We start from the raw sequence: 20,189 nt of genomic DNA, 5'->3' as shown, positions 1-20,189 counted from the left end.
CGTGCGAGCGAGGAATGACGCCATTTGATCTGGGATCGTATGTTTGATCGGACGGCTGAAACGGTGACATCTTGTGGAGGCTCGTAGCTAGCCTCGTTATACTGTTTCTCAATTGAGGATGAAATGTACATCTGCAAAGACTAGGGAGACTAAAAAACTCCTTATAATAAACTAGCCTCAATTCTCTGCCACCACAATGAGAACTTACACGGCCCACCACCATGAGAAGAATGGATAGAGAAATAAAAGGCCTCAATTACTGGCAGCTAGGGAAAACTCCGAGCGCATTGAACGCCAAGCAACTTGTCCCAAGGCACCTTTCTTCAAGAATACTCACTAAGCCCAGATAGCAAGTGCTGACATGGCAACAGCCCCAACAAGCAAGGCAACATATGAGCACACTTGTAGCCTCGGATTGCAGCTCATCCTCCGGCTAAGGAAATCAGCAGCAACGAGATCCACTAATGCTATATAGATCGGTATTCCGAACGACATTGAATCAAGGATGCCCTCCACCACGAATGCCCTGGGGCTGCTGGCGCTGTAGAACGACGCGACCCCCGCCCCCAAGGCAATCCCAACAGGTGTTGTGATAGCAAAGAAGAAAGCCATCAGGAGTGCAGAGAAATTCTTGAACTGAGCCTGCATTTGTCCATGCAAAATGTAATGAGTTGATGCAATTGGCATGAAGGGCTCATGAGTGCCACCTTCAAGTGAGGAACTACTAACCATAAAGTGGAAATGAAGCGGACAATTACCTCAGAAATGCAGCCACCCAAGGCAAAACCCTCGAAGAACTGGTGGAAGGAGAGAGCAGCAACAAGAGGTTTGATGGTACATGGGCTCTGCGAAACGCCCAAAGAGAGCCCGATGATCACCGAATGCGATACAATCCCCATTTCCAGAATCTTGCAAACAATACAGAAAATCACTATTTAGCATATACTTTGCGGATTTTCAAACTGAAAAACATCTATCAAGAATTCAAGATAGCACATTTAAGTTAAAGCAATGGAAATTGCACCGGCCAGAATTCGAACATAAGAGACTAAACATGTGTACTATACTACTATATACTCCCTCCGTTCCCAAATATAAGTCTTTCTAGAGATTCCAACAAGTGACTACATACAGAGCAAAATGAGTGAATCTACACTCTAAAATATGTCTATATACATCCGTACCTTGTAGTCCATTTGATATGTATAAAAAGACTTATATTTAAAAACGGAGGGAGTATGTGTTTACATTGCTATATAACCCGCATAGGGAAGGTAGCAAGAATACAACGATTTTGTGAATTTCAAGTTGTTATGATCTTTGGGGTAACTGGATTTCATTGGGAGATTGACTTACAATGTTATTAGATTCTGAAAGTTTGATTTGTATACACGATGTGACATGTGTTTAAGTGAAACTTTGCCGCCTTAGGACATCTCCAAGGTGGACCCGCAAACCGCCAGCATTCACTACTAGAAAAAGGCCTACTAATGGCGCACCAGTTTTGCCTACTAATGGCGCATCACTGTTGTGCCATTACTAGCACGCCACTAGTAATTTTTACTAATGGCGCACCACTGGTGCGCCATTAGTATCTGTTATACTAATGGCGCACCACTGGTGTGCCATTAGTATAGGCCACGGTGCGCCATTAGTATAGGCCACTGGTGCGCCATTAGTATTTTTGAATTTTAAAGGTGGGAAAATAGTAGTGGCGCACCGTCTAACCCCCACCGTGCGCCATTGCTATTTTTGAATTTTGAATTTGGATCTGGATCGTGATTTTTTTGCCCATTTTTTGCTAGTTTTTTTTTGCTCGTTTTTTGGCACGATATTATTTCAAATTTTGTTCCTGTTTTTGGATCTTGTACGTTCTTTTGCCGTGTTCTTTTGCCGGAGAGGAGTTCGCCGGAGAGGAGGAGGAGGAGGTCACCGGAGAGGCGCTCGCCTACATCGCCGGAGAGGAGGAGGAGGTCGCCGGAGAGGAGTTCACCGAAGCATCGGAGAGGAGGAAGGAGAAACCATGAGGGAATGGGAGGAGAGGAGGGAGGAGGAGCTCACCGGAGAGGAGGGAGGAGAAACTGTGAGGGGAGGGGAGGGGAGGAGAGGAGGGAGGAGGAGGTTCCCGGAGAGGATGAGGTCGCCGGAGAGGAGGAGGAGGTCGCCGGAGAGGAGGAGGAGGTCGCCGGAGAGGAGGAGGAGGAGGTCGCCGGAGAGGAGGAGGGTAGTATGGTGGAGGAGAGAAGGGAAGATGGAGTGGAGGAGAGGAGGAGATGGAGTGGAGGAAAGGAGAGGAGGAGATGGAGTGGAGGAGAGGTGGAGTGGAGGAGGTGCGCCCAGCCATATATACGACATAGTAATGGCGCACCGTGGGCAGGTGCGTCATTACTAACTTTTTTTATTTTTTTTGATTTATTTTGAATTTTGAAGGCGAGAAGATGCTAATGGCGCACCATGGGCAGGTGCGCCATTAGTAACTTTTATTTTATTTTTTTAACTTATTTTGAATTTTAAAGGCGGGAAGATACTAATGACGCATCATGGGGTGCGCCATTAGTAACTTTTATTTTATTTTTTGACTTATTTTGAATTTTAAAGGCGGGAAGATACTAATGGCGCATCATAGGCAGGTGCGCCATTAGTAAGTTTGAATTTTTTTTGAATTTTTTTGCCTTTCCAGATCTTAAAAGCCCCGTAACTTTTTTCTGTTAGGTTTTTGAGGATTTTGAAAATGTTTAACGGGGTTTCCCCGTTAAATTCGGATGTAACTTTTCGAGTAGATGATTTTTCATATAAAAAACTTTTTCATCCGAGTTCGTATGCAAAAATTATGCCCATTTTTACAAATTCTTAAGAGATTTTGCAAAAAAGTTGAAAATTCATGTTTGTAAATTTTGCTAACAACTAGACCACATATCACATGGGAAACTTATTTTCTTTTATTTTTTTTTTGATATTTCTATCAATTTTTTATTTTTTTAAACTGAAAAGGCGGTCCAGGGGGTGGTGCATTCGGTGGAAGTGGTGGCCAAGTTACTAATGACGCCCCGTGGCATGGTGCGCCATTAGTAGTTCAACTAGTAATGGCACACCACTCCCACGATGCGCCACTAGTAATTTTGAAAAAAAAAATTATTTTTAATAATGGCGCACCGTGGGAGTGGTGCGCCATTAGTAGTTCAACTAGTAATAGCGCACCACACCCACGGTGCGCCATTAGTAGTTTTGAAAAAAAAAAATTTACTAATAGCGCACCGTGGATGTGGTGCGCCATTAGTATTTGCACACTAATGGCGTACCAACACATGGTGCGCCATTAGTATATAGTAATGGCGCACCACATGTCTGGTGCGCCATTAGTGTCAATTCCATATATAGCCCTTTTCCTAGTAGTGATTCGTCCGGACCGCGCTATTCAGACCGTGAAAGTCATCTAACACGGGCATGTATCGGTCCGCAGCGCGGTCGGTACGCCTTTTCTCTCGCAAATTGGAGACAAAGTGGGGGAAAGTTTGAGGGAGTCCGGACAGCAGACACGCAGGACTCCGAAATCCTCGGCCCACCCAATCCTCCCTCCCAGTCCCATTTCTTTCCACTCCACTCCTTCTCCCCCTTGCTTTACATCCGCACCTGCCACCTTCGATGCAGTTGTTGTACGTCTCCGGCCGTCACAGAGGCATTGCTAGACGTCTGCAATCATTACCGACACGCCCGCTCACCTTTACGATGGAGCTGCCCACCTTGGAGCCGTTTGTACCCAAGTACACTCCCCCCCCCCTCGACGACCTCCATGGTGGACGAGATCGTAAGTTTTGCTTCCTCTTACTCAACTTGTTGATTGATTCATTCTCTCAATGTTGGTCTACACATTATATATAGCCCGCACGCGCTGCCGTGGTGTACCATAGGACATAGGGACGGCCATTTACATGCACACACTGTTGAATGAAACTGAAGGGGAAGTATGTTTGGAAAGACATGATCCGTTGCTAAAAAACTCGTTGGACATCCGTAATCTAGTCGAATTTGAGATATTGTTGTATTAGACTTAATTTGCATGCTATGTATGGATGATTTATGTTAATTTTTTATCCGAACTTTGATGAATATCGGCCCATTTGCATGGATTCCGTTCAGTTTGTTGAAAAAAGTTTGAAATGTAATATTAAACTGTCCGTACCTGCGAGACAACCACATGACGAGCTTGGGACGGCCTCTCCTCGCTCCCGTGGGCGTGGGCGTCGTACACGGCTCCTCCATCGCACGCGTCATGGCCATGCGCATGGCTATGCTGGTGCGCAGCCGCGTGGGCGCGCATCCCAACGATGTGCATCGCGTCATGCTTGTCGTCGCCGCCGCTCATCCCGGTGGCAGCGACACCTGCGAGCGCGCCGTCCTCGAGCAGAGCCGTCGTGTCGTCATGCCCAGCTGTGGCCGCCGCGGCAGCCTCCTCGCCGTGCCTGCGCTCGTAGAAGCGGGTGCCGACGAACTCCATGACGAGCGTCCCCAGCGCGGCGAGCATGGCGATGAAGCCCGGGAAGGGGAACCGGCGCCAGGGCATGGCCGGGAGGCACGGGTCGGACAACTTCTCCTCAGCGTCGTGCAGCATGTGCACGAACCCGGTGGCGAGGATGACCCCCGCCGCGAACGCCTTGGCGAGCACGAACGTCCCGCTGCCGGCGCGTCAGAATCACGAGCTCCCATGATGTGTTTAGCGATGAGAGGAAATGGACATAAACAGCACATGCATGGATGTAGTAGTACCTGCGAACTGGTGCAGGTGGGTGCGGAGGTAGGGGACGTAGCGCGACTCCATCTCCTGCCACCACACCAACCAATGGAGGATTCGAATGATTATCACCAAAAACTGACGAATTTTGCCTCACGGTTCAGTAGAACAACGCGGCAAGAGAAGGCGCTCACCTCGAAGAACGCCATGAGTGACAATGCCGCCGATCCGAAACTGCTGTGCTGGTGTCCAGAACAGTCGACGGATTACTCGATCCAGTTCGAGGAACGGAGTGGACTTTCACGAAATTTATACGCGCACGCGGCCGCGCCTGCATGCGACGTGGAGCAAGAGCAACAAACACATCGGCGCGCGGGGAGGATGTTGTCATCCCCAAGCCGCCGCCGTCGGTCGGGACCAGCGCCGCGGGTGGGCCCGGTTTGGCGTGCGCGGCGGAGGGCCGAGTGGGCCGTACGTGCGATGGGGCCCGGGCATCAGTGGCTCGCGTGGTGTGGTGTGACTCGGCTGCTTTTTGTCCCGGCGGGACGCGGAGGTGCGACGAGTCCACGATGTCGACACTATGGCGAGGAGCGACGCCCTCCCGTGCGTGAAGCCGGACGCTCGTTCTCGCCTGTGGGCGGCATGACCTGTGCTCGGACTGCCAACTGCATGCGATCCGCCTTGGCTCTGCCTGCATTGTCCACGAATCCCCAAACAACCAATTATCAACGGAAAAGCTAACTGCGGAACGTCAGAATTTGGTGATTTCTAGCGAAGTACCGTTGTACTAAAAAAAAAGCAAACTACCATTAGGACGTGTTTCTTTTTTGTCCGTTGAGATCGGTCGAGCGGCCGAGTGTGTTCGATTTAGGGAAACGTTTCGCACCGGCGGGCCGGCTGAAAACTGCGCCGGTCGCGCACGGGCGTCACGAACAAGCATCTCTAGTTTAATTTCTTTCCTCTGCCATCGGCGACGCGGTGTCGGCCGGCCATGGCCACCCCCTTCCCTGGTTTAATTTCTTTCTATCCTTTGATGGCAGCGGTTGCCCTACCACCATTTACCCCTTTTGATGACGAGAAACGTCATCCTTTTTTCCCCTTTGCTGGAACCGGCGGGGAATTGCTATACCCGGGGGGTGGATTTGCTTCAACCGGTGAGGATGGTGGTGGGCGACGACGGCGTTGGCTGCGGTAAGTTGTTGTATTTTTTTATTTTTTGCTGGAGCCACTTTTGATTTTCTTTTTTTGCGGGAATCGGTTTCCGATTGGCTGCAACAGGGGGGAGATAGTGCCGGGCGGCGGAGGCCGCCACCATGGATTTTTGCTGCATATGTTTTTGGCTGGAAGCAGCATTTTGGCTTGCTGGAATCAGTGAAGATGATGCTAAAGACAATTGCTTCAAAGAAATCTTCCTCTCGTGGTTTCGATAACCCAGGGTCACCTCTCGGAAAATAGGTGCAGGATACATTTTCCTGTTTCGTTACCGGATCAATAAAAGCAGGTATCAAGCCCTTTTGGCGCCGTTGTCGGGGGGGGGGGGGGATTTAGTATTCCTAGTCTTTGTGTTTAGAGTTCTTGTTAAAGTTAAGTTTCAGTTTTTGTTTTTGTTTGTACTTTTTACTTTTAGTTAAAACAAAAAAAATTACCATGACTCGTAATCTTGGGAGTTTCGCTACTCCCAGCAACAACTTCATGCGTGAACCTGTAGCACAACCTGAGTTTGCAGCCACCGAGTATGAGTTGAAATCGAACTTAGTTTCCATGGTCCAACATGACCAATTTGGAGGACCTGCTTCTAAAGATGTCAGTATGCACTTGCATAATTTTACTGAATTGTGCAACATGACACACATTAGAGATTATGATCCCGATGCTTTAAAGTTGCTTCTATTTCCTTTCTCTTTGAGAGGGAAAGCAAATGAATGGCTTCTAGCTCTTCCTAGAGGCAGTATCACTTTTTGAGCTGATTATTGCAACAATTTTTTATATAAGTTTTGTCCACCTGCAAAAATTATGCAATTACATTCTCAGATTACAGGTTTTGAGTAGGAAGAATGTGAGCTACTAGCGCTTGCATGGGATAGAATGAAAGAAGCTATAAGGAACTGTCCCAATCATGGAATGTAGGAGTGGCTAATCATTCAAATGTTTTATAATGGTTTAAATCACATGTCAGAAACTATGCTTGATACACCTGCAGGAGAAACAATCATGGGAAAGCCCATAGAAGATGTCAAGACATTTCTTGATGATATGCAAGAGAACCACGCCCAATGGCATGTTGAAAGAGTCGCCACCAAGAGGGTGAATGCCATTGAAGAAAGTAGCACGGAGTTGACAGCTAAACTTGATGAACCTATCTCCGTGATGAAAGGTAAAGAAGAGGTAAACATAAATTCCATCACTACTGAAGAAACTAGTGATGTGAATTTTATTGCTCATAATAGCTATAAACCCAATTGGAAAAATAATGGTTATGCTCCTAGACTACCTTATCCTAGTAATGGAGGAGCATCAAATAATTTATTGGAGCTAATAGCAGCAATAGAAATACTCTTGAAGTAACTCTTAAAAAATTTATTGCTAGTCAAACTGAGCAGAATGGAAACTTCAAGAGTATGTTGAAGAATTATGATAACTTACTTGGTTAATTGACCAGTAAGGTTGTTGGACTAACAAATGATGTGCAGATACATGAAGGAAGATCCAATAATATGGAAGCACAGGTGGCTAAATTTGTAGAGAGTCAAACATTAATCTTAGCCAAGTTTGTAGGTAAACCGGGACCCAACCCAGTTGAAGATATTAGAATGGTGAGAAGCAACGAAGAGAAGATCAAAATGCTTGACACAAGCCATGTGCTAGAGTACAATTATACCGCCGTTGATTTTGTAAAGATGATATCAATGAAGTATCCACTACCTGAGGTAACTAATAACAAGGTATACAATGTCTTTGTTGAACAAGTGCAGCTAAGGTACGTGAACTTGATGATGAAAGGTAGAAGCTTTACACTAAGTTGCCAGCTAAGCAATAATATGCTTTTGAACTAACGATAGAGATTTAGATTGGATTGAATAAATTCAGTGCTTTCTGTGATCTAGGGGCTAGTGTCTCCATCCCAAAATCTATTTATGATAGTCTCGGTCTAGGTCCTTATGCTAGTACTGAGATTATATTGAATATGTGATGACCCACAAGTATAGGGGATCAATTGTAGCTCTTTTTGATAAGTAAGAGTGTCGAACCCAATGAGGAGCAGAAGAAAATGACAAGTAGTTTCTGGTAAGGTATTGTCTGCAAGTGTTGAAATTGTAAGTAGCGGAGTAGTTTGATAGCAAGATAATTTGTAACGAGCAAGTAACGATAATAGTAACAAAAGTGCAGCAAGGTAGTCCAATCCTTTTGAGGCAAATGACATGCCAAAATGGTCTCTTATGATAAGCAAAGCATTCTTGAGGGTACACGGGAATTTCATCTAGTCACTTTCATTATGTTGGTTTGATTTGTGGTCGCTACTTTGACAATTTGATATGTGGGTGGACCGGTGTTTAGGTGCTGTTCTTACTTGAACAAACCTCCTACTTATGATTAACCCTCCCGCAAGCATCCGCAACTACGAGAAAAGTATTAAGAATAAATTCTAACCATAGCATTAAACTTTTGAATCCAATCGGTCCCTTACGAAATAGCGCATAAACTGGGGTTTAACCTTCTATCACTCTCGCAACCCGCCATCTAATTGCTACTCCAAAATGCATTCCCTTAGGCCCAATTATGGTGAAGTGTCATGTAGTCGAGGTTCATATGAGACCACTAAGGGAATAACAACATACATACTGGCAAAATATCGAACACATATCAAGTTCACATGATTACTTGCAACATGATTTCTCCCGTGACATCAAGAACAAAAGTAACTACTCACAAATGATAAACATGTTCATGCTCAGAGGAGTATTAAATAACATAATGGATCTGAACATATAATCTTCCACCAAATAAACCATATAGTAATCAACTACGAGACGTAATCAACACTACTAGTCACCCACAAGCACCAATCTATAGTTCCGGTAACAAGATTGAACACAAGAGATGAACTAGGGTTTGAGAGGAGATGCTGCTGTTGAAGATGTTGATGGAGATTGCCCTCCCCAAGATGGAAGAGTTGTTGGTGATGATGATGAAGATGATTTCCCCCTTCGGGAGGGAAGTTCCCCCGGCGGAATCGTTTAGCCGGAGGGCAAAAGTGCTCCTGCCCAAGTTCCGCCTCGAGGCGGCGGCTTTCCTCCTGAAAGTCCTCTTCTTATTTTTTTCTAGGTCAAAATAACTTATATACCAGAAGATGGGCACCGGAGATGGGCCGAGGAGGCCACAACCCATGAGGGCGCGCCTGGGGGACTGGCGTGTCCAGGTGGTTGTGCCCACCTGGTGGCCCCCTCTGGTGTTTATTGGCTCCAGTATTTCTTAAATAATCCATAAAAATCTCCGTGAAGTTTCAACTCATTTGGAGTTGTGCAGAATAGGTGGCCTGACGTAGCTTTTCCAGGTCCAGATTTCCAGCTGCCGGAATTCTCCCTCTTGGTGTGTTCCTTGCAAATTATGAGAGAAAAGGCATTAGAATTACTCCAAAAAGCATTATTATGGATAAAGACATTATAAACAACAGTAAGAAAACATGATGCAAAATGGACGTATCAATATGAATAATTATACTTTTACTAAGGCATTAGACATTAAGCATGGAGTTATAGTTCAAATTAATGATTGCCATGTCATGATTGATCTTGTGATAGTAGATATGCCTGAAGATCCTATTGCTCCTATAATTCTTGATAGAACTTTCTAAGGACTACTAAAGTTGTGATAAATGTGTTTGAGGGGAATGTGAGATTTGACTTACCGGCTAAAGATCCATTTGTGAGACATTTCCTCAGGAAAAAGAAAAGGAAGACCTACACTGAAGAAGGCATCATTGTGAATGCTACAAGCTATGGTCTCGGTGTGTTTGCACCACCTTGATCACCACTACGGGCGAGCTATCCGACAAAAAGCAAGTGCTTCGTGGGAGGCAACCCACGCGAATAAAGTAGACAAATAAGTTTTTATTTTTGTTTTAATTAAAGAGTGACTTAAGTTCTTTATGAAGAAGTAAGTTTGGAATAGTTGTTCTAATGAAGGCTTTATTATGTGCAAGATGAATTTTATGTTGTATTAATGTTTCAATGCTTGGAAATATGTCTATGTATTGTTTTGGAACTAACCTCAAAAGAGAACAAAGAAAAAGAAACATTTCAAAAGAAACATATCAAAAGGCAGCCTTTAAAACGACTACATCACTCGTTTGAGCGGTCATTTAAAACTTTCGGAGGGAACATAAAGAGTCTGGAGCATTTGACGGCATTCTAAACGGGCGCACCCGCCAATTTGAGTGGTCATATAACTTCCCCGGCCAGAAGAAGAAAATAACTAGAGCGTTCGGCGGCATTCCATACGGGTGCCGTGGCCCATTTCAACGGTCATATGAGGTATGCGCGGGCATGATACGTCTCCAACATATCTATAATTTTTGATTGCTCCATGCTATTATATTATCTATTTTGGATGTTAATGGGCTTTATTTTACACTTTTATATCATTTTTGGGACTAACCTACTAATCGGAGGCCCAACACAAATTGTTGTTTTTTTGCCTATTTTAGGGTTTTGAAGAAAAGGAATATCAAACGGAGTCCAAATGCAATGAAACCTTCGGGAATGTGATTTTCTCAACAAACGTGATCCAGGAGACTTGCAGTGGGCGTCAAGAAACAACGGAGGAGGCCACGAGGCAGGGGGCGCGCCCTCCACCCTCGTGGGCCCCCCGTTGCTCCACCGACGTACTTCTTCCTCCTATATATATCCACGTACCCCCCAAACATCCAGGAGCACCACGAAAACCTAATTCCACCGCCGCAACCTTCTGTACCCGAGAGATCCCATCTTGGGGCCTTTTCTGGAGCTCCACGGGAAGGGGCATTGATCACGAAGGGCCTCTACATCAACTCCATGGCCTCTCTGGTGATGTGTGAGTAGTTTACTTCAGACCTTCGGGTCCATAGTTATTAGCTAGATGGCTTCTCTCTCTTTGGATCTCAATACAAAATTCTCCTCGGTCTTCTTGGAGATCTATTCAATGTAATCTTATTTTGCGGTGTGTTTGTCGAGATCCGATGAATTATGGGTTTATGATCCGGATTATCTATGAACAATATTTGATTCTCCATTGAATTCTTTTATGTATGATTGGCTTATCTTTGCAAGTCTCTTCGAATTATCAGTTTGGTTTGGCCTACTAGATTGATCTTTCTTGCAATGGGAGAAGTTCTTAGCTTTGGGTTCAATATTGCGGTGTTCGATCCCAGTGACAGAAAGGGAACCAACATGTATTGTATTGTTGCCATCGAGGATTAAAAGATGGGGTTTATATCATATTGCATGAGTTTATCCCTCTACATCATGTCATCTTCCTTAAAGCATTACTCTGTTCTTATGAACTTAATACTCTAGATGCATGCTGGATAGCGGGCGATGTGTGGAGTAATAGTAGTAGATGCAGAATCGTTTCGGTCTACTTGTCTCGGACGTGATGCCTATATACATGATCATACCTAGATATTCTCATAACTATGCTCAATTCTATCAATTGCTCGACAGTAATTCGTTTACCCACCGTAATACTTATGCTCTTGAGAGAAGCCACTAGTGAAACCTATGGCCTGGGTCTATCTTCCATCATATTAATCTTCCAATACTTAGTTATTTCCTTTGCCGTTTATTTTACTTTGCATCTCTATTTCTCTTTATCATAAAAATACCAAAAATATTATCTTATCATATCTATCAGATCTCACTCTCGTAAGTGACCGTGAAGGGATTGACAACCCCTTTATCGCGTTGGTTGCGAGGTTCTTATTTGTTTGTGTAGGTGCGTGGGACTCGAGCATGATCTCCTACTGGATTGATACCTTGGTTATCAAAAACTAAGGGAAATACTTATGCTACTTTACTGCATCACCCTTTCCTCTTCAAGGGAAAACCAACGCGGTGCTCAAGAGGTAGCAAGAAGGATTTCTGGCGCCGTTCCCGGGGAGATTCACGCCAAGTCAAGTCAAGCACAAGTCAAGACATACCAAGTGACCATCACAAACTCTTATACCTAGCATTACATTATTTGCCATTTGCCTCTCATTTTCTTCACCCCCACTTCATCCTTGCCGTTTTATTCGCCCTCTTTTCCTCTCTCCCTCTCTTTCCGTTCCCCTTCTCTTTTTCTATTTGCCTTTTTTCCCATTTCCTGTTTGCTTGTGTGTTGGATCGCTTGCTTTTTCGTTATGGCTAGTCCTTTATCTACTCCTTTGTCTCCCGAGTATGAAGTTCTTAATTTTAAACAGAGGGAGGGAGAAAATCTAAAAGATGCTTGATACAGAATTTGCAATGCGCAAAATAGATCTACTAGGAAGCAATCTACTTCCGTTCTTCTTCACAATTTCTATGTAGGCATCACTCCTTGGAATAGATATATTCTTGATACCATTACCGGAGGGAATTTCTTGGGTAGTGATAACCCACAAGTATAGGGGATCACAATAGTTTTTGAGGGTAGAGTATTCAACCCAAATTTATTGATTCGACACAAGGGGAGCCAAAGAATATTCTCAAGTATTAGCAGCTGAGTTGTCAATTCAACCACACCTGGAAACTTAATATCTGCAGCAAAGTATTTAGTAGCAAAGTAATATGATAGTAGTGGTAACGATAGCAAAAGTAACGGTAGCAAAAGTAATGTTTTTGGTATTTTGTAGTGATGATAACAATAGCAACGGAAAAGTAAATAAGCGAAGAACAATACATGGAAAGCTCGTAGGCAATGGATCGGTGATAGAGAATTATGCCGGATGCGGTTCATCATGTAACAGTCATAACCTAGGGTGACACAGAACTAGCTCCAATTCATCAATGTATTGTAGGCATGTATTCCGAATATAGTCATACATGCTTATGGAAAAGAACTTGCATGACATCTTTTGTCCTACCCTCCTGTGGCAGCGGGGTCCTAGCGAAAACTAAGGGATATTAAGGCCTCCTTTTAATAGAGTACCGGACCAAAGCATTAACACATAGTGAATATATGAACTCCTCAAACTACGGTCATCACCGGAAGTGGTCCCGATTATTGTCACTTCGGGGTTGCCGAATCATAACACATAGTAGGTGACTATAGACTTGCAAGATAGGATCAAGAACTCACATATATTCATGAAAACATAATAGGTTCAGATCTGAAATCATGGCACTCGGGCCCTAGTGACAAGCATTAAGCATAGCAAAGTCATAGCAACATCAATCTCAGAACATAGTGGATACTAGGGACCAAACCATAACAAAACTAACTCGATTACATGATAAATCTCATCCAAACCATCACCGTCCACCAAGCCTATGATGGAATTACTCACGCACGGCGGTGAGCATCATGAAATTGGTGATGGAGGATGGTTGATGATGACGATGGCGACGGATTCCCCTCTCCGGAGCCCCGAACGGACTCCAGGTCAGCCCTCACGAGAGAGTTTAGGGCTTGGCGGCGGCTCTGTATCGTAAAACGCGATGAATCCTTCTCCTTGTTTTTTTCTCTCCGAACACGAATATATAGAGTTGGAGTTGAGGTCGGAGGAGCTCAAGGGGGCCCACGAGGTAGGGGGCACGCCCCCCACCCTCGTGGCTAGGGAGTGGGCCCCCTGGTCTTGATCTTTTGCCAGTATTTTTTATTATTTCCAAAAAGAGTCTCCGTGAAGTTTCAGGTCATTCCGAGAAATTTTGTTTCTGCACATAAATAACACCATGGCAATTCTGCTGAAAACAGCGTCAGTCCGGGTTAGTTCCATTCAAATCGTGCAAGTTAGAGTCCAAAACAAGGGCAAAAGTGTTTGGAAAAGTAGATACGACGGAGACGTATCAACTACCCCAAGCCTAAACCTTTGCTTGTCCTCAAGCAATTCAGTTGACAAACTGAAAGTGATAAAGAAAAACTTTTACAAACTATGTTTGCTCTTGTTGTTGTAAATATGTAAAGCCAACATTCAAGTTTTCAGCAAAGATTATAAACTAACCATATTCACAATAACGCTTAGGTCTCATGTTTACTCATATCAATGGCATAATCAACTTAGCGAGCAATAATAATAAATCTCAGATGACAACACTTTCTCAAAACAATCATAATATGATATAAGAGGATGGTATCTCGCTAACTGATGTCTACTACACAACCTTCTTATTGTAGACGTTGTTGGGCCTCCAAGTGCAGAGGTTTGTAGGACAGTAGCAAATTTCCCTCAAGTGGATGACCTAAGGTTTATCAATCCGTAGGAGGCATAGGATGAAGATGGTCTCTCTCAAGCAACCCTGCAACCAAATAACAAAGAGTCTCTTGTGTCCCCAACACACCCAATACAATGGTAAATTGTATAGGTGCACTAGTTCGGCGAAGAAATGGTGATACAAGTGGTATATGGATAGTAGATAATGGTTTTTGTAATCTGAAAATATAAAAACAGCAAGGTAACTAATCATAAAAGTGATCGTAAACGGTATTGCAATGCTGGTAAACAAGGCCTAGGGTTCATACTTTCACTAGTGCAAGTTCCCTCAACAATAATAACATAGTTGGATCATATAACTATCCCTCAACATGCAACAAAGAGTCACTCCAAAGTCACTAATAGCGGAGAACGAACGAAGAGATTATGGTAGGGTACAAAACCACCTCAAAGTTATTCTTTCCAATCAATCTGTTGGGCTATTCCTATAAGTGTCACAAACAGCCCTAGAGTTCGTACTAGAATAACACCTTAAGACACAAATCAACCAAAACCCTAATGTCACCTAGATACTCCAATGTCACCTCAAGTATCCGTGGGTATGATTATACGATATGCATCACACAATCTCAGATTCATCTATTCAACCAACACATAGGACCTCAAAGAGTACCCCAAAGTTTCTACCGGAGAATCACGACGAAAACGTGTGCCAACCCCTATGCATAGGTTCATGGGCGGAACCCGGAAGTTGATCACCAAAACATACATCAAGTGAATCACGTGGTATCCCATTGTCACCACAGATACGCACGGCAAGACATACATCAAGTGTTCTCAAATCTTTAAAGACTCAATCCGATAAGATTACTTCAAGGGGAAAACTCAATTCATTACAAGAGAGTAGAGGGGGAGGAGAAACATAAGATCCAACTATAATAGCAAAGCTCGTGATACATCAAGATCGTGCCAAATCAAGAACACAAGAGAGAGAGAGAGAGAGATCAAACACATAGCTACTGGTACATACCCTCAGCCCCGAGGGAGAACTACTCCCTCCTCGTCATGGAGAGCACTGGGATGATGAAGCTGGCAAGCGGAGAGGGATTGCCCCCTCCGGCAGGGTGCCGGAACGGGACTAGATTGGTTTTCGGTGGCTACGGAGGCTTCTGGCGGCGGAACTCCCGATCTATTGTGCTCCCTGATGTTTTTAGGGTATATGGAGATATATAGGCAGAAGAAGTATGTCAGGGGGGCACGAGGGGCCCACGAGGGTGGAGGGCGCGCCCTAGGGGGGTGGGCACGCCCCCTACCTCGTGGCCTCCTCGAAGCTTCCCTTACACGCACTTCAAGTCTTCTAGGCTTCTTTCTTTCCAAAAATGAGTTCCGTGAAGTTTCAGGTCAATTTGACTCCGTTTGATTTTCCTTTTCTTCAAAACCCTAAAAGAAGGTAAAAACAGAAACTGACACAGGGCTCTGGGTTAATAGGTTAGTCCCAAAAATGATATAAAAGTGTATAATAAAGCCCATAAACATCCAAAACAGAAGATAATATAGCATGGAGCAATCAAAAATTATAGATACGTTGGAACGTATCAGCATCCCCAAGCTTAATTCCTGCTCGTCCTCGAGTAGGTAAATGATAAAAACAGAATTTTTGATGCGGAGTGCTACTTGGCATAATTTCAATGTAATTCCTCTTAATTGTTGCATGAATATTCAGATCCGAAAGATTCAAGACAAAAGTTCATATTGACATAAGAATAATAATACTTCAAGCATACTAACTAAGCAATCATGTCTTTTCAAAATAACATGACCAAAGAAAGTTCATCCCTACAAAATCATATAGTTTAGTCATGCTCCATTTTCGTCACAGAAGAATGCTCTCATCATGCACAACCCCGATGACAAGCCAAGCAATTGTTTCATACTTTAGTAATCTCAAACCTATAAACTTTCACGCAATATATGATCGCGAGCCATGGACACAACACTATGGGTGGAATAGAATAATGAGGGGGTTATGTGGAGAAGACAAAAAGGAGAAAGTCTCACATCAACGAGGCTAATCAATGGGCTATGGCGATGCCCATCGATTGATGTTAATGCAAGGAGTAGGGATTGCCATGCAACGGATGCACTAGAGCTATAAATGTATGAAAGCTCAACAAAAGAAACTAAGTGGGTGTGCATCCAACTTGCTTGCTCACGAAGGCCTAGGGCACTTGAGGAGGCCCATTTTTGGAATATACAAGCCAAGTTCTATAATGAAAATTTCCCACTAGTATGAAAGTGACAAAACAAGAGACTCTCTATCATGAGGATTATGGTGTTACTTTGAAGCACAAGTGTGGCAAAGGATAGTAGCATTGTCCCTTCTCTCTTTTTCTATCATTTTTGGGCCTTCTCTTTTTTATGGCCTTTCTCTCTTTTTTTGGGCCTTCTCTTTTTTATGGCCTTTCTCTTTTTTTATTCTTTTTTTATTCCTCACTTGGGACAATGCTCTAGAAAATGATGATCATCACACTTCTATTTATTTACAACTCAATGATTACAACTCGATACTAGAACAAATATGATTCTATATGAATGCCTACGGCGGTGTACCGGGATTGCGATGATGCATGAGTGACATGTATGAAATAATTATGAACGGTGGGTTTGCCACAAATACGATGTCAACTACATGATCATGCAAAGCAATATGACAATGATGATGCATGTCATAATAAACGAAACGGTGGAAAGTTGCATGGCAATATATCTCGGAATGGCTATGGAAATGCCATAATAGGTAGGTATGGTGGCTGTTTTGAGGAAGATATAAGGAGGTTTATGTGTGAAAGAGTGTATCATATCACGGGGTTTGGATGCACTGGCGAAGTTTGCACCAACTCTCAATGTGAGAAAGGGCAATGCACGATACCGAAGAGGCTAGCAAGGATGGAAGGGTGAGAGTGCGTATAATCCATGGACTCAACATTAGTCATAAAGAACTCACATACTTATTGCAAAAATCTACAAGTCATCAAAAACCTCGGTACTACACGCATGCTCCTAGGGGATAGATTGGTAGGAAAAGACCATCGCTCGTCCCCGACCGCCACTCATGAGGAGTACAATCAAATAACACCTCATGTTTCAAATTTGTTACACAACGTTTACCATACGTGCATGCTACGGGACTTGCAAACTTCAACACAAGAATTTCTCAATTTCACAACTACTCAACTAGCACGAATTTGATATTATTACCTCCATATCTCAAAACAATCATCAAGCATCAAACTTCTCTTAGTATTCAAAACACTCATAAGAAAATTTTACTAATCTTGAATACCTAGCATATTAGGATTTTAAGCAAATTACCATGCTATTTAAGACTATCAAAATAATCTAAGCGAAGCATGAGAGTTCATCTATTTCTTCAAAATAAAACTACCACCATGCTCTGAAAGATATAAGTGAAGCACTAGAGCAAATGACAAACTACTCCGAAAGATATAAGTGAAGATCAATGAGTAGTGGAATAATTATGCAACTATGTGAAGACTCTCTAGCATTTAATAATTTCAGATCTTGGTATTCTATTCAAACAGCAAGAAAAGCATAATAAAATGACATTCTAAGAATGGCAAACATCATGTGAAGAAGCAAAAACTTAGGATCAACCGAAATTAACCGATAATTGTTGAAGAAGAAAGGTGGGATGCCAACCGGGGCATCCCCAAGCTTAGATGCTTGAGACTTCTTGAAATATTATCTTGGGGTGCCTTGGGCATCCCCAAGCTTGAGCTTTTGTGTCTCCTTAATTCCTCTCATATCAAGGTCTCCCTAAATCTCAAAAGCTTCATCCACACAAAACTCAACAAGGACTCGTGAGATAAGTTAGTCTAAACCATTGCCAAAACCTTATCATACTCTACCGTAGAAAATCCCTAAAATTATTATTCAACATTGCATACTAAATGCCTCTGCATATTTAATAGTCCTATCCTCAAATAGAATCATTAAAGAAGCAAACATATGCAAACAATGCAAACATAACAGCAATCTGCCTAAACAGGACAGTCTGTAAAGAATGCAGCAACATCCATACTTCCCTAGCTCCAAAAATTATGAAAGAAAATTCCCACTGTAGTAAATTTATCAGATCTTAATATTCAAAAGGTTTCAACATTTTATCACATCCTGACTTTTCTAGGGAATTATTGCAACAGCGATAAACTTTCTGTTTTCAAACAATGCCACTTTTATTGAAATAAATGATGCAAAACATTTTTCTAAGTAACAGCAAGCAAATCCTAACAAAATAAATTGACGCTCCAAGAAAAACACATATCATGTGGTAAATAAAAATATAGCTCCAAGTAAAGTTACCGATGAACGAAGACGAAAGAGGGGATGCCTTCCGGGGCATCCCCAAGCTTAGGCTCTTGGCTATCCTTGAATATTACCTTGGGGTGCCTTGGGCATCCCCGAGCTTAGGCTCTTGCCACTCCTTATTCCATAGTCCATCGAATCCTTACCCAAATCTTGAAAACTTCACAACACAAAACTTAACAGAGAACTCATAAGCTCCGTTAGTATAAGAAAATAAATCACCACTTCAAGGTACTGTAATGAACTCATTCTTTATTTATATTGGTGTTAAACCTACTGTATTCCAACTTCACTATGGTTTATAAACTATTTTACTAGCCATAGATTCATCAAAATAAGCAAACAACACACGAAAAACAGAATCTGTCAAAAACAGAACAGTCTGTAGTAATCTGAATCAAACGTATACTTCTGGAACTCATAAAATTCTCAAATAAATTGCTGGACCTGAGGAATTTATCTATTAATCATATGCAAAAATAATTAACTAAATATCACTTTCCAAATAAACATGCCAGCAATTCTTGTGAGCGCTAAAGTTTCTGTTTTTTACAGCATGATCAATAAGACTTTCCCCGAGTCTTCCCAAAGGTTCTACTTGGCACAAACACTAATTAAAACATTAAAACCACATATAAATAGAGGCTAGATGAATTATTTATTACTAAATAGGAGCAAAAAGCAAGGAATAAAAATAAAATTGGATTGCCTCCCAACAAGCGCTATCGTTTAACGCCCCTAGCTAGGCATGATGATTTCAATGATGCTCACATAAAAGATAAGAATTGTAACATAAAAAGAGCATCATGAAGAATATGACTAGCACATTTAAGTCTAACATACTTCCTATGCATAGGGATTTTGTGAGAAATCAACTTGTGGGAACAAGATTCAACTTGCATAGGAAGGTAAAACAAGCATAACTTCAAAACTTTAAGCACATAGAGAGGAAACTTGATATTATTGCAATTCCTACAAGCATATATTCCTCCATCATAATAATTTTCAGTAGCATCATGAATGAATTCAACAATATAACCAGCACCTAAAGCATTCTTTTCATGATCTACAAGCATAGAAATTTTATTACTCTCCACATAAGCAAATTTCTTCTCATGAATAATAGTGGGAGCAAACTCAACAAAATAACTATCATGTGATTGAAAATTAAGATCAAAATGACAAGTTTCATGGTTATCATTATTCTTTAAAGCATACGTGTCATCACAATAATCATCATAGATAGGAGGCATGGTTCCATCATAATAAATTTGCTCATCAAAACTTGGGGGACAAAAAATATCATCTTCATCAAACATAGCTTCCCCAAGCTTGTGGCTTTGCATATCATTAGCATCATGGATATTCAAGGAATTCATACTAACAACATTGCAATCATGCTCATCATTCAAATATTTAGTGCCAAACATTTTATAGATTTCTTCTTCTAGCACTTGAGCACAATTATCCTTTCCATCATACTCACGAAAGATGTTAAAAAGATGAAGCGTATGAAACAAACTCAATTCCATTTTTTTATAGTTTTATTTTATAAATTAAACTAGTGATAAAACAAGAAACTAAAAGACTCGATTGCAAGATCTAAAGATATACCTTCAAGCACTCACCTCCCCGGCAACAGTGCCAGAAAAGAGCTTGATGTCTACTACACAACCTTCTTCTTGTAGACGTTGTTGGGCCTCCAAGTGC

At 42.5% G+C, this 20,189-nt stretch overlaps 1 pseudogene; it reads right to left on the bottom strand.

The window, feature by feature from the left end:
* Positions 1 to 81: 81 nt before the first annotated feature.
* Positions 82 to 4,938, bottom strand: LOC123151747 (zinc transporter 10-like; annotated as a pseudogene).
* Positions 4,939 to 20,189: the final 15,251 nt, after the last annotated feature.

This window comes from Triticum aestivum, chromosome 7A (assembly GCF_018294505.1).
Source record: "Triticum aestivum cultivar Chinese Spring chromosome 7A, IWGSC CS RefSeq v2.1, whole genome shotgun sequence".
NCBI lineage: Eukaryota > Viridiplantae > Streptophyta > Magnoliopsida > Poales > Poaceae > Triticum > Triticum aestivum.
This window is presented reverse-complemented; position numbering and strand designations above follow the sequence as displayed.